This window comes from Coregonus clupeaformis, chromosome 7 (genome assembly GCF_020615455.1).
Source record: "Coregonus clupeaformis isolate EN_2021a chromosome 7, ASM2061545v1, whole genome shotgun sequence".
Lineage (NCBI taxonomy): Eukaryota > Metazoa > Chordata > Actinopteri > Salmoniformes > Salmonidae > Coregonus > Coregonus clupeaformis.
In genome coordinates, this window is record NC_059198.1 from 37681633 (window position 1) to 37695422 (window position 13790).

The window sequence follows — 13790 nt, forward strand, 5'->3', positions numbered from 1 at the left end:
TGATCATTTACAGTCACTATAACCCACGTTTCAACCAAGCCCAAGTCTACTATTAATGTTTTCCCCTTTAAACATCATGCACTTTGGCTTTCTGCATTTTACACAATAATGATTTTCATATTTCTCTTCATTGTTTATAGTTCTAGAAAATATGCTTCTCTCAAGGCCTGAAGATGGCGCTCTTTCTACATGTGAGCCTCTCAACCTGGATGCCGCGGTGTGTGTGTGTGTGTGTGTGTGTGTGTCTAAGCTACAGACCGGGCGAGCTGCCTAGCCTGCCTCTCCAGCGCTCTTGCCTCCCGTCGCTGTGCTTCGCTCCAGTCTTATTGCTTTGTAGTCTAACACCGCTTCGCCGCCTCCTCCTTTCCTCCTCTCCTCGCCAATGCCTCTGCCTCTCCCTCTCCCTGCCAGCATCTAGCGAATGGTCCACCCCCTGACCACCTGCAGGGAACAGTGAGAGAGTGGCTCCGTTCTGAACACACTGCGGACTGCTGAAAGCTGCCAAAGGAAGACGTGGATATAAGTGTCGTTGTTGACGTTACCGGGAATTTTATTTTGGTAAGTGCAAAGTCATCCCGCTTTACCGTGTTTTAACTTCCCCTCCTCTTCCATCTTGTCACACAGTGAGGAGCGGGAGATGAGATGCTCTAGCCTGGCAGAGGACAAATGTGAGCCAGGGTGTTTTTGATGCGTGGCGTTTTGCAGTTGCAGATCGTGCATGAATCCTATTTTTACGCAGTTGAAGCTATGTGGAGTAGTTTTAAAGACGAAAGAGACTCGTTATAAACGCAAAGTTGATAATAGGTTTATACACCGTAATGTAGTTTACATTAGGAACCGTGGTCATGGGGGAAGCCGTTACATTCTGACTGTGCTGAGCTCGCTCACCCTAGACTGTTCTGCGCGTGTGGATTTGGCTCGAGTTCACTACACCGACTGACCCAAATTTAGCTTACAGTCAGCGGCAAGTGAGGCATAGATATATATAGAGAGAGACACAATGTAAACAATAGCATATTAACACATAGCAGTATACCCTTTTGATATTGTTCTACAATGAATACTGTTTTTTAAGTAGCCTAACGTCCGTTGGAGATTAATCTAAATCGAAACAATGCACCTGCAAATACAGGCGTGAAAACAGAAGGAAAGAGATAGATGGTGTTTGGGGTGGTGACAAAAGCAGGGAGAAATGGGAATTCTCCGTTCATCACACTCCTGTCTTGGTTTAATCGATAGCTGTGGCGGACGTAAGGGAGGGGTTTGCATCGGGTATTTGGCACAGCGCAGTATTTTGACTTTGGGATGGAGAAGAGGAAGAGAGTGGGACGAAGGGTGGGGGTAATGTTTGGCATGCCTTCAGAATTTCAGGGCATTTCCATCTGTACATAGATGGGTTAGAGCAGAGTGCATACCCAGGGCATTTTTATTATTAAGGTACCTCTGGTTAACCAATGTCAAAATATTGTTAGTGTATTATTTAGGTATCAACAGCAAGAACGAATTTGGCACCACTGACAAAGCTCCTTGAGGAACCACAAGAGTATCCATCAACTCAAAGTCCGGTCTCTCTCTCTCTCTCTCTCTCTCTCTCTCTCTCTCTCTCTCTCTCTCTCTCTCTCTCTCTCTCTCTCTCTCTCTCTCTCTCTCTCTCTCTCTCTCTCTCTCTCTCTCTCTCTCTCACTACACACACACACACACACACACACACACACACACACACTCCACATGCAAGCTTTGAGGATGCTATCCCTGGTGCTGAGCTGTATTTCTCCTCTTTTAATTTTATTTTTATTTAACCTTTATTTAACTAGGTAAGTCAATTAAGAACAAATTCATATTTACAATGACGGCCAACCAAGAGGCAAAAGGCCTCCTGCGGGGACAGGGGATAAAAAAAAAGTTGGACAAAACACACATCACAACTAGAACGACACCACAACACCACATAAAGAGAGACCTAAAACAACAACACAACATGGCAGCAACACAAGAGAACACATCATGGTAGCAACACAACATGACAACACATCATGGTAGCAACACAACATGACAACACAATATGGTAGCAACACAACATGACAACACAGCATGATAGCAACACAACATGACAACACAATATGGTAGCAACACAACATGACAACACAGCATGGTAGCAACACAATATGACAACACAGAATGGTAGCAACACAACATGACAACACAGCATGGTAGCAACACAACATGACAACACAGCATGGTAGCAACACAACATGACAACACAGCATGTTAGCAACACAACATGACAACACAACATGGTAGCAACACAACATGACAACACAGCATGGTAGCAGCACAACATGACAACACAGCATGTTAGCAACACAACATGACAACAGCATGGTAGCAACACAACATGCCAACACAGCATGATAGCAGCACAACATGATAACATAGCATGGTAGCAACACAACATGACAACACAGCATGATTGCAACACAACATGACAACACAGCATGGTAGCAACACAACATGACAACACAGCATGGTAGCAACACAACATGACAACACAGCATGGTAGCAACACAACATGACAACAACATGGTAGCAACACAACATGCCAACACAGCATGGTAGCAACACAGCATGATAGCAACACAACATGACAACACAGCATGGTAGCAACACAACATGACAACAACATGGTAGCAACACAACATGACAACACAGCATGGTAGCAACACAACATGACAACACAGCATGGTAGCAGCACAACATGACAACAGCATGGTAGCAGCACAACATGAGAACAGCATGGTAGCAACACAACATGACAACACAGCATGGTAGCAACACAACATGACAACAACATGGTAGCAACACAACATGACAACACAGCATGGTAGCAACACAACATGACAACAACATGGTAGCAACACAGACAACAGCACAAAGGGCAAAAAGGTAGAGACAACAATACATCACGCGAAGCAGCCACAGGTGTCAGTAAGAGTGTCCATGATTGAGTCTTTGAATGAAGAGATGGAGATAAAACTGTCCAGTTTGAGTGTTTTTTGCAGCTCATTCCAGTCGCTAGCTGCAGCGAACTGAAAAGAGGAGCGACCCAGGTATGTGTATGATTTGGGGAGATTTAACAGAATGTGACCGGCAGAACGGGTGTTGTATGTGGAGGATGAGGGTTGCAGTAGGTATCTGAGACAGGGGGGAGTGAGGCCTAAGAGGGTTTTATAAATAAGCATGAACCAGTGGGTCTTGCGTCGGGTATACAGAGATGGCCAGTTTACAGAGGAGGATAGAGTGCAGTGATGTGTCCTATAAGGAGCATTGGTGGCAAATCTGATGGCCGAATGGTAAAGAACCTCTAGCCGCTCGAGAGCACCCTTACCTGCCGATCTATAAATTAAGTGTCCGTAATCTAGCATGGGTAGGATGGTCATCTGAATCAGGGTTAGTTTGGCAGCTGGGGTGAAAGAGGAGCGATTACGATAGAGGAAACCAAGTCTAGCTTTAACATTAGCCTGCAGCTTGCATTCGGAAAGTATTCAGACCCCTTTACTTTTTCCACATTTTGTTACGTTACAGAGTTATTATAAAATTGATTAAATAGATTTTTCCCTCATCAATCAACACACAATACCCCATAATGACAAAGCATATTTTTTTTGCAAATGTATTAAAAACAGAAAATTGAAATATCACATTTACATAAGTATTCAGACCCTTTACTCAGTACTTTGTGGATTCAGCGATTACAGCCTCGAGTCTTCTTGGGTGTGACGCTACAAGCTTGGCACACCTGTATTTGGGGAGTTTCTCCCAATCTTCTCTGTAGATCCTCTCAAGCTCTGTCAGGTTGGATGGGGAGCGTCGCCGCACAGCTATTTTCAGGTGTCTCCAGAGTTGTTAGATCGGGTTCAAGTCCGGGCACTGGCTGGTCAACTCAAGGACATTCAGAGACTTGTCCCGAAGCCACTCCTGCGTTGTCTTTGCTGTGGGCTTAGGGTCGTTGTCCTGTTGGAAAGTGAACCTTCACCCCAGTCTGAGGTCCTGAGCGCTCTGGAGCAGATTTCATCAAGGATCTCTGTGTACTTTGCTCCGTTCATCTTTCCCTGGATCCTGACTAGTCTCCCAGTCCCTGCCGCTGAAAAACATCTCCACAGCATGATGCTGCCACCACCATGCTTCAACGTAGGGATGATGATCCTCCAAACGTGACGCTTTGCATTCAGGCCGAAGAGTTCAATCTTGGTTTCAAAAAGACCAGAGAATCTTGTTTCTCATGGTCTGAGAGTCCTTTAGGTGCCTTTTGGCAAACTCCAAGTGGGCTGTCATGTGCCTTTTACTGAGGAGTGGCTTCTGTCTGGCCACTGTACCGTAAAGGCCTGATTGGTGGAGTGCTGCAGAGATGGTTGTCCTTCTGGAAGGTTCTCCCATCTCCACAGAGGAACTCTGGAGCTCTGTCAGAGTGACCATCGGGTTCTTGGTCACCTCCCTGACCAAGGCCCTTCTCCTCTGATTGTTCAGTTTGGCCGGGCGGCCAGCTCTAGGAAGAGTCTTGGTGGTTCCAAACTTCTTCCATTTAAGATTGACAGAGGCCACTATGTTCTTGGGAACCTTCAATGCTGCAGAATTGTTTTGGTACCCTTCCCCAGATCTGTGCCTTGACACAATCCTGTCTTGGAGCTCTACGGACAATTCCTTCGACCTCATGGCTTGGTTTTTGCTCTGACATGCACTGTCAACTGTGGGACCTTATATAGACAGGTGTGTGCCTTTCCAAATCATGTCCAATCAATTGAATTTACCACAGGTGGACTCTAATCAAGTTGTAGAAACATCTCAAGGATGATCAATGGAAACAGGATGCACCTGAGCTCAATTTCGAGTCTCATAGCAAATACCTTATTTACTTATGTAAATAAGGTATTCCTGTTTTTTATTTTTAATACATTTGCACAAATTCTAAAAACCTGTATTCACTTTGTAATTATGGGGTATTGTGTGTAGATTGATGAGGAAATTTTTTTATTTAATCAATTTTAGAATAATGCTGTAACAAAACAAAATGTGGAAAAAGTCAAGTGGTCTGAATACTTTCCCCGAATGCACTGTATGTGCTGAGAGAAGGACAGTGTACAGTCTACCCACACTCCCAAATACTTGTATGAGGTGACTACCACAAGTTCTAAACCCTCAGAGGTAGTAATCACACCGGTGGGGGCAATTCATCTTACCGAACCATATGACCTTTTTTTTGGAGGTGTTCAGAACAAGGTTAAGGACAGAGAAAGCTTGTTGGACACTAAGAAAGTGTTGTTGTAGAGCGGTTAACACAAAATCCGGGAGGGGCCAGCTAAGTATAAGACTGTTATCTGCATATAAATGGGTGAGAGAGTTTCCTACTGCCTGAGCTATGTTGTTGATGTAAATTGAGAAGAGTGTGGGGCCTAGGATCGAGCCTTGGGGTACACCCTTGGTGACAGGCGGTGGCTGAGACAGCAGATGTTCTGACTTTACACATTACACTCTTTGAGAGAGGTAGTTAGCAAACCAGGCCAAAAATCCCTCAGAGACACCAATACTCCTTAGCTGACCCACAAGAATGGCATTGTCTACCGGATCAAAAGCTTTGGCCAAGTCAATAAAAATAGCAGCACAACATTGCTTAGAATCAGGGGCAATGCTGACATCATTTATGAACGTTTAAGGTTGCAGTGACACATCCATAACCTGAGAAGAAAACAGATTGCATACCAGATAGAATACTATAGACATCAAGAAAGCCAGTCAGTTGATTATTGACAAGTTTTTCCGACACTTTTGATAAACAGGGCAAAATAGAAATTGGCCTATAACAGTTAGGATCAGCTTGATCTCCCCCTTTAAATAAAGGACGAACAGTGGCTGCCTTCCAAGCGCTGGGAACCTCCCCAGAGAGCTGAGACAGGCTCAGCGATAATAGGAGCTGCAACCTTAAAGAAGAAAGGATCTAAACCATCTGACCCTAGGGCTGTGGCGGTCACAACATTTAGTCAACCGGGGCTTGTCAAGCAAATAACTGTCAGGTCTCACGGTAATTGACCATCAATTAACATAAACACATTTAGCATCTCCTGGCTTCCTACAAGCCACTGATGCAGACATTTGGAACATCTACATTTAAAAAAAGTATAATAAATCCGTGCAATATAGCCTACACTTTCACAATAAAGACAGGTCTAAAGAAACATGATATGAAGAAAATGTAGTCTATTTCAGAAGAACAGAATAGCATACTCTGAGTTGTCCTTATGTTAGGTCCTGATCTTGCTATCCCATATGGCTGTGGGTCACAATAACAGCTCTATCTGACCCAGATGTTTTTTGGGGGTCAAGTTTAAGGAACTCCTTTAGCACCTCAGACTCAGTGAACGCCTGCAGGGAGAAGCTGTGTAGCAGGGCAGGGAAAAGAGGGAGGAGCATCAGGGCTAGTTGTATTAGAAGGGCTGGGAGATGAGGAAGTGTTGGACGGGCAAGGAGGCAAATAGGAATCCTGACTTAATGAAGTGGTGAGTAAAGAGCTCAGCCATGTGCTCCTTGTCAGTAACAACCACATCATCAACATTAAGGGACATGGGCAGCTGTGAGGAGGAGGGTTTATTCTCCAGGTCTTTCACCGTTTTCCAGAACTTCTTGGGGTTAGACCCACATAGAGAGAACTGCTCCTTAAAGTAACTAACTTTGGCCTTCCAGATAGCCTGAGTGCACTTATTTCTCATTTGCCTGAACGACAGCCAGTCAGCCTGAGTATTTGTGTGCCGAGCCTTTCGCCAAATGGTGTTCTTGAGGTGGAGTAACTCTGCCAGATCACGTTCAAACCAGGGGCTGAACCTGTTTTCTAATTCTCATGTTCTTTATGGGGGCGTGCTTGATAACAATACCACTGAAAAGATAAAAGAAGGTCCATGTGTCTTCGACAGAGGGGATCAAGCTGATTGTATACCAATTTACAGAGGCCAAGTCATGAAGGAAGGCTTGCTCATTAAAGTTTTTCAGCAAGCATCTATGACAAATCAAGACAGGTCGTTTAACTGAGCAGCCATTACGAACACAGGCCGTAAAACCGTGATCACTAAGGTCATTACAGAAAACACCAGGAGCCAGCTTAGGGCAGTTAGGGTAAATGCTGGTGCTGATGGTGGACGATAACACCTAGCAACAGTCAATTTAGAGTCATTTGAAAGCTTAATGCTTAAAACCAGCAAATCAACAAGTCTGTCCCCAAACAATTTGGAGACAACTGAGCACTGAAGGTGTTCCTTGGTAAAGATTGCCACTCCACTACCTTTGGAAGATCTGTCTTGCCGAAAAAGGTTATAACCAGAAAGGTTAACATCAGCGTTCAAAACACTCTTTCTTAACCGTGTCTCAGTAATGACCAACACATTTGGATTGGAGTTATGAACCCACACTTTCAATTGATCAATTTGAGGTAATAAGCTTCTAGTGTTAACGTGCAGAAAAACCAGGCTTTTACGAGAGCAGAAATCAGTGAAGCAGAAATCAGAGCACAAGTCAGAATTGGGGCTAGCAAATTTCCAGATATCATCAGCCATAATATAATCAGTGCTCGGCAGAGGACAGGGAGAGCTTTGCACTGTTGATTTTGTATGACATTTGAATATTCATCAGATGTCAACAAGATCATATTGTACAGCAATTTCATCAGGTAACATGAATACAAAGCCGGCGAGAGGTGGTTAGAATAGGATGGGAGGCCAAGAGTCCATGTAACCAATAGAGTCAGTCGCGAGTGTGGGACTAACATGGTCTGTCCCATGGTCGGGTAAACGAGCAAGTTCATAGTCAACAAAGAGAGCAGGAGTCATGGAGCAAATAGCACAAGAAAAAAATACAACGGCAACAAAATAACGTGAGAGAGCTCTGAGTCTAGTAGGCGGTGGAAGTCCTTAATGGGTGTGAGGTGCTTTGTCCTTCATTATGTGAGCAGATGTATGCGCAGTGAGGTGAATATATCCCCCTCTCTCTCTGCAAGGGGAATGAAGGTGTTTTGTGTTGAAGAAGGCTACCTGTCTGTTGATCTCCCGGCCGGAGATAGCTAATGACAGCCTATCACATGACAGAAAGTTGACACTGTTCTAGAACGTTTCCCTGTGAGTTAGTGTTGTCTTTGAGTGTGTGTGTGTGTGTGTGTGTGTGTGTGTGTGTGCGTAATTCCATAATTTGTTTTTTTTGTTGACGGTAGAAAATGCTGTCTCAGGCGCTGCTCCAGAATCTACCATAAGCGTTCAATTGGGTTGAGGTGTGAAGTTGTAGACTTGGCAAGATCCTAAGAAAGGAGACTAAGGACCAAGGAACTGAAACAAGGAGAGGGTACAAGGAAAGGGTACAAGGAAAGGAGAGTTGAGAGAAGGCTGCCGTTGTCTGTCTCTCTAGAGGACAGCATGTCTCTGTTCCCTCCTAATGAGCCACTCCCTCTCTTCCTCCTCCCTCACACATCCCTCCATTCGGGAGAAAGAGAGAGAGGGGTAGAGGGAGGCAGAGAGACATGAAGAGAAACTGAGAGACCGTGATAGAGAGAGAGGTGGTGTGTGAGCGAGAGCGAGAGAGAAAGGGAGAGAAACCACACCATGATGTGCAGTGCTATAATTATCATCAAGTGATAGTGATACATCTGTGGTGGCCGCACCATGTGCACAGTGTTTGTGCCTGCCTGTCTGCCTGCCTGCCTGTCGCGCTCCCCGACACAGCAGATTGGAAATTGGTTGGGCTAGCCAGTTCTCCCAAGGCTAATTGAGCATCAGAGAGAAGCCATGCCTGTTGAGTGACGATCATTGTGATTTCCCCAGGCGTAATAAGCCATCCCAGAGTTACCCCTCACGTGGGGGTGAGGAGGTGGGAGGGATGCGTGTTTGAGAGTGTGTGTGTGTGTGTGAGGTGGGGAGTAGAGGGTGACAATAGCTGTTATCTCATGTTGGACACACATTGCCCTTGTCTGTTGCCGGGGGTTGGTTTTTCTGCCTCTGCACTAATAATAATAATAATAATAATATGCCATTTAGCAGACGCTTTTATCCAAAGCGACTTACAGTCATGCGTGCATACATTTTTGTGTATGTGTCACGGTTTCGGCCGAGGCTGCTCCTCCTCCTGGTTCGGGCAGGCTTCGGCGGTCGTCGTCCCCGGAGTACTAGCTACCACCGATCTATGTTTCATGTTCGTTTGGTTTTGTCTTGATGTTGTACACCTGTGTCTTGTTAGTCCTCGTTAGTGTCCTATTTAGTTCTCATTGGTTGTGTTTGTCTTTGTGTGTGATTGCTCTTATGTTTCGTGTTGGAGCTACGTACTTCCCTCCAGTGTTTTGGAGAGGTTTTTCGCACATGTTTGTGCGCCGTTTATTTGACGCCTGTGTGCGCCGTGATTTCGCCTTCGGGCTTATTGTGCTTATTTCTCTACGTGAATATTGCACTAAAGTCTTTTGGGACTGAGCCTCTGCGTCCTGCGCTTGATTCATGCACCACACCCACCTTCAGCACCCCTGACAGTATGGGTGGTCCCGGGGATCGAACCCACTACCTTGGCGTTACAAGCGCCGTGCTCTACCAGCTGAGCTACAGAGGACCCACTAAAATGATATGGTCTGCGTTCTCCCCTCTCTACCATCATATCATCCAGGGGTTGCAAGGAGTCTACACACATGACATTGATGTATTGTAAGTGGCCAGCCTCTAAACACAATGTAATCTGTGTGTGCACCACAGCAGTGTAAATATACACGTCTATGTAGCTAGTAGACAGGAACATGGCTTGTTACAGTCACCTGTGCTTTCGCAAACTGACACAACCTGCATAAACTTGTCTGATTCTCCTGTGGGGGGGAGATGGAAGATGGAAGAAGATTACATTACACATAATATGTCTTCAGAAGTGGAGAGGTGTGTGTGTGTTTCTGGTTGTGTGTTTGAGAAGCTGTACCGTGGTATTATCCCTTTGACTGGTCGAGTGGGAAACAATGTGGGAGAGACGGTATAAATGCACCTGTGGGAAGATGTTTTTATTTTTCTCTCAGGTTTATCAATAATTTCCGCTCCTCAATCCAGGTGACGGGATTGTGTTGAAGGGCTATTTCACTGGTAGCTACTTTATCAAGCCTATGTTTACACATTTCTGACCAATCATTTTACACTTGGTGCAACCCCCCTAGTAAACCTAAGCCCCATGTGTCTGTGAGCCAGTATAATGGCTAGAGTGTGGTCAGCTATCAGGCCCTCTACATCAGTTTTTTTATCTGCTGTATCAGTAGCACTGACTCAAATCATCTCTGTATCATCTCTGCCTCGCTGGCTATTACCTGTCAACAGGGTTGGCTAGGTTACTTTCTAAATGTAATCCTTTACAGTTCCTAGTTAGCTGTCCAAAATTGTATTCCGTAACGTAACTTTTGGATTACCTAAACTCATGAACATAATCTGATCGCTTTCAATTACATTTACATTTACATTTTAGTCATTTAGCAGACGCTCTTATCCAGAGCGACTTACAGGAGCAATTAGGGTTAAGTGCCTTGCTCAAGGGCACATTAACGTCATTTAGCAGACGCTCTTAGCCAGAGCGACTCACAAATTGGTGCGTTCACCCTATAGCCAGTGGGATAACCACTTTACAATTTGGGGGGGTTAGAAGGATTACTTTATCCTATCCCAGGTATTCCTTAAAGAGGTGGGGTTTCAAATGTCTCCGGAAGGTGGTGAGTGACTCCGCTGTCCTGGCGTCGTGAGGGAGCTTGTTCCACCATTGGGGTGCCAGAGCAGCGAACAGTTTTGACTGGGCTGAGCGGGAGCTATGCTTCCGCAGAGGAAGGGGAGCCAGCAGGCCGGAGGTGGATGAACGCAATGCCCTCGTTTGGGTGTAGGGACTGATCAGATGACTTTCCCCTTCAACGGCATTAGAAGAAGACAAAAATAAATATTATCAATTGAACGACATCTATTGCAGGATAAAACATAACTGGCCATAAATGAATGTTGCATTTTAATATATGGTTTATGTAGGCTTCTTCTAACCCATTGCTTTCTACTTCAATACAGATAATAAAACGATTAGGGTATATCTTTACATTAAAAAACTAAGTTTGTCAGGTATGGAGGACTAAAAGTGCCACAATTAAATAAATAAATACACCATTAAATAATTACTTAAATGTGTCATTAATTAATTAAAATTAGAATTAAATACATAAATGTGTTATTAAATGTGTCATTAATTAATTCAAATACCGATTCATTTTATGTAAAATACATATATAATTATTTCACTATTTACATTTACATTTCATGATCCTGCATTGCAGTGATTCATGAATTACTTAAAACTGTCAAACTGACCCATCAAAGTCAGTGGGCGGGGCTAACGCGAATCTAGTCTGATCCATTGCTTTGGTCTGAAGTAGAGTAGGCCAACCTGGATAGAGACAATGGAGGATCTCCGTGAACTTTCCAGGGAGTTGGTTAGAGACATTTTAAACTTAGCAGAGGATGTAGAAGCAGGACCTGCTGACCCAGAGCATGTAGCTAGTAAAGCAGAGGAACTTATTGAAGTTGTTGGAGTCATTTCCGCACTTTCCGACGAAGATATCGACCACAGAGTGATTGCAAATCTAGAAGAAGTTGTCCACCGCTTCTCTGGTACCAGGGCACTTCAGGCCCAACACACACAGGGACCGGGGCGTTTGGCGTTTGACATACCGAGTGCAGTTCTGGAGCATCAACTTCTTTGTGGAGTTCCCGCAGTTCAAATTGCAGCGATGTTCGGTGTGTCAAAGAGGACCATCAGGAGGCGCATGCAACAATACAGTTTAAGGTATTTACACTAAATTCATGAGTTTTCTGTTTATGAATTGCTGCTCTCATACACTCGGAAAGAATATGACGTTTAAGGTAACATTACTTGATGTTGTGTTTTTCTTGTTTGTACAGAAAGACAGATCTCTATTCAGCTGTGAATGATGAGGAGTTAGACCGTATTGTAAGTGAAATTCACAGAAGTCATCCAAACACCGGCTACAAGCTAATGCGTGGTCACCTGAATGCAAGAGGTGTGCATGTTCCAAGTGAGTAGATAATAATATGGGCATTATTTAAATGTATTTTTAATTTGGAGCTCTGCCCCTTTGAAAGGTGAAGGAAGCCCGCTTATGGAAAGACATCGCCTCTGAGATGTAGAATGTGTAGAAGAAATGTGAAGAGAAACACACATTTCAGGACGGCTGACTTGTATCATCAGGATAGACATGTCCTGTGATTTTTAGCCTCCTGTTTAATAGAGGTGGAACAATATCTGACAGTAATATTCTCAGCTGTCCGGATGTGCCCCTGCTGTAAAGGGTATAATATAATCATAGAAAAGCAAAATATCATAGGAGGCAAAAAATCTCAGGTCATCTCTGTTCGAGCATGTGGTATCTATCTATCTATCTATCTATCTATCTATCTATCTATCTATCTATCTATCTATTGTGATGTCACGAGAGGCTACACAGCTTTCAGCGGGATTGCTCAAGTAGTGCAAGGAGACCAGGTTCAACCAAAACAAGGATTTTATTAAAGGTCTTGGGAAACTAACGAAAGTATAACACAGTTCTGTTCTCTGGTGGCTCTTTAAGGGTTAACAGTTCAGGGATGTCTCTTCCACATCCAAAATCATAACTCTCCCTCGCTCAAATAACTTTTCCCCAGTCTTACTGTATTCCACGTTGCAGCTAGTGGCCAACCCAGCAAAACGTCCTTCCAAATGTCCCACACGTATTTCCACAGGTGCATATATCCAAAGGTGAGTATTTCCCAAAGGTAAGTATCTCCAAATCCTTATATTCCTCATGGAAGTGGACGTGCAGCACTCTTGTCCTCCAGAGAGCCCCGCTTGGAGACCGTGTCTCTTCACCCCCACACACTCCCTCTCAGTGTCTCTTCCCTTCAACAAACCTTCAGCTCATCAGCTCCTGATTGGTTTCAGCTGCGTGGGAAGATTGGCCATAGAGGGTTGGAGTTCCCGACCATACCAGCAGATGGAGCCATAGCTGTCTGGGTTTGCAGCCATCTCAGGGGGATGTAACGTCCCTCCAGGACACAGCCTCTCGTGACATCACACATCCCCCTCCTCGGGACCGACGTCCTCGTCGGGGTAAAGGCAGCGAAGAAGGCATCACGCCGGGAGAGGGCGTCCGCATTGCCGTGGTGCTTGCCAGCCTGCTCTCTCTTCAACTCCTCCACCTCTAGGACCAGGGACTCAGCCTCCTGTTGTCTCTCCTTGAGTTTCTTACTGAACGCATCAGCCTTGGTTTTAGCAGAGTTTAGCTTCTGTTGAGCAGCTTTCAGTTCCTTCTCTCTCTCTGCCTCCGCATTCTTCATCTTGTTCTCCAACACCTTGTACTTCTCCTCTGCCTTCTTCTGGACCTCCTTACTACTGCGCAGGGTCTCCTCACACTCCTCGATGGTCCTGCGCAGCCTCTCCAGCTCCTCCTGTTGCTTAGGGAAGGAGCTCTGTTGGAGTTTAGCCTGGAGGATATCTAACTCTTCTGTCTTCATGTCTAACTGTTGCTTTAACAAACGATACCTCTCAGCGGTCCCCCTTCAGACCAGACAGTTCTTTGTCCAGATTCTGTAGCTCCGTCTCTGTGTCGGTCTGGGCACCTGCCATCCCTATCAGAGCCCGGGCGGGAGTGAGTAACTCGGAGGATTGCACCGGAGCCTTCCCAGGATGAGTCTTGCCTCTCCGTTTCCGAGGTACTCGGG

General features: G+C 45.0%; 1 protein-coding gene across 1 annotated transcript in view; it reads left to right on the plus strand.

The window, feature by feature from the left end:
* The first annotated feature begins 290 nt into the window (after nucleotides 1–290).
* Nucleotides 291–13790, plus strand: part of LOC121569333 (catenin delta-2-like) — a 461200-nt gene continuing 447700 nt past the window's right edge. Inside the window, exon 1 of the mRNA XM_041880205.2 lies at nucleotides 291–558. The gene's annotated coding sequence lies outside the window, so the exon portion shown is untranslated. The remainder of the gene's footprint in view (nucleotides 559–13790) is intronic.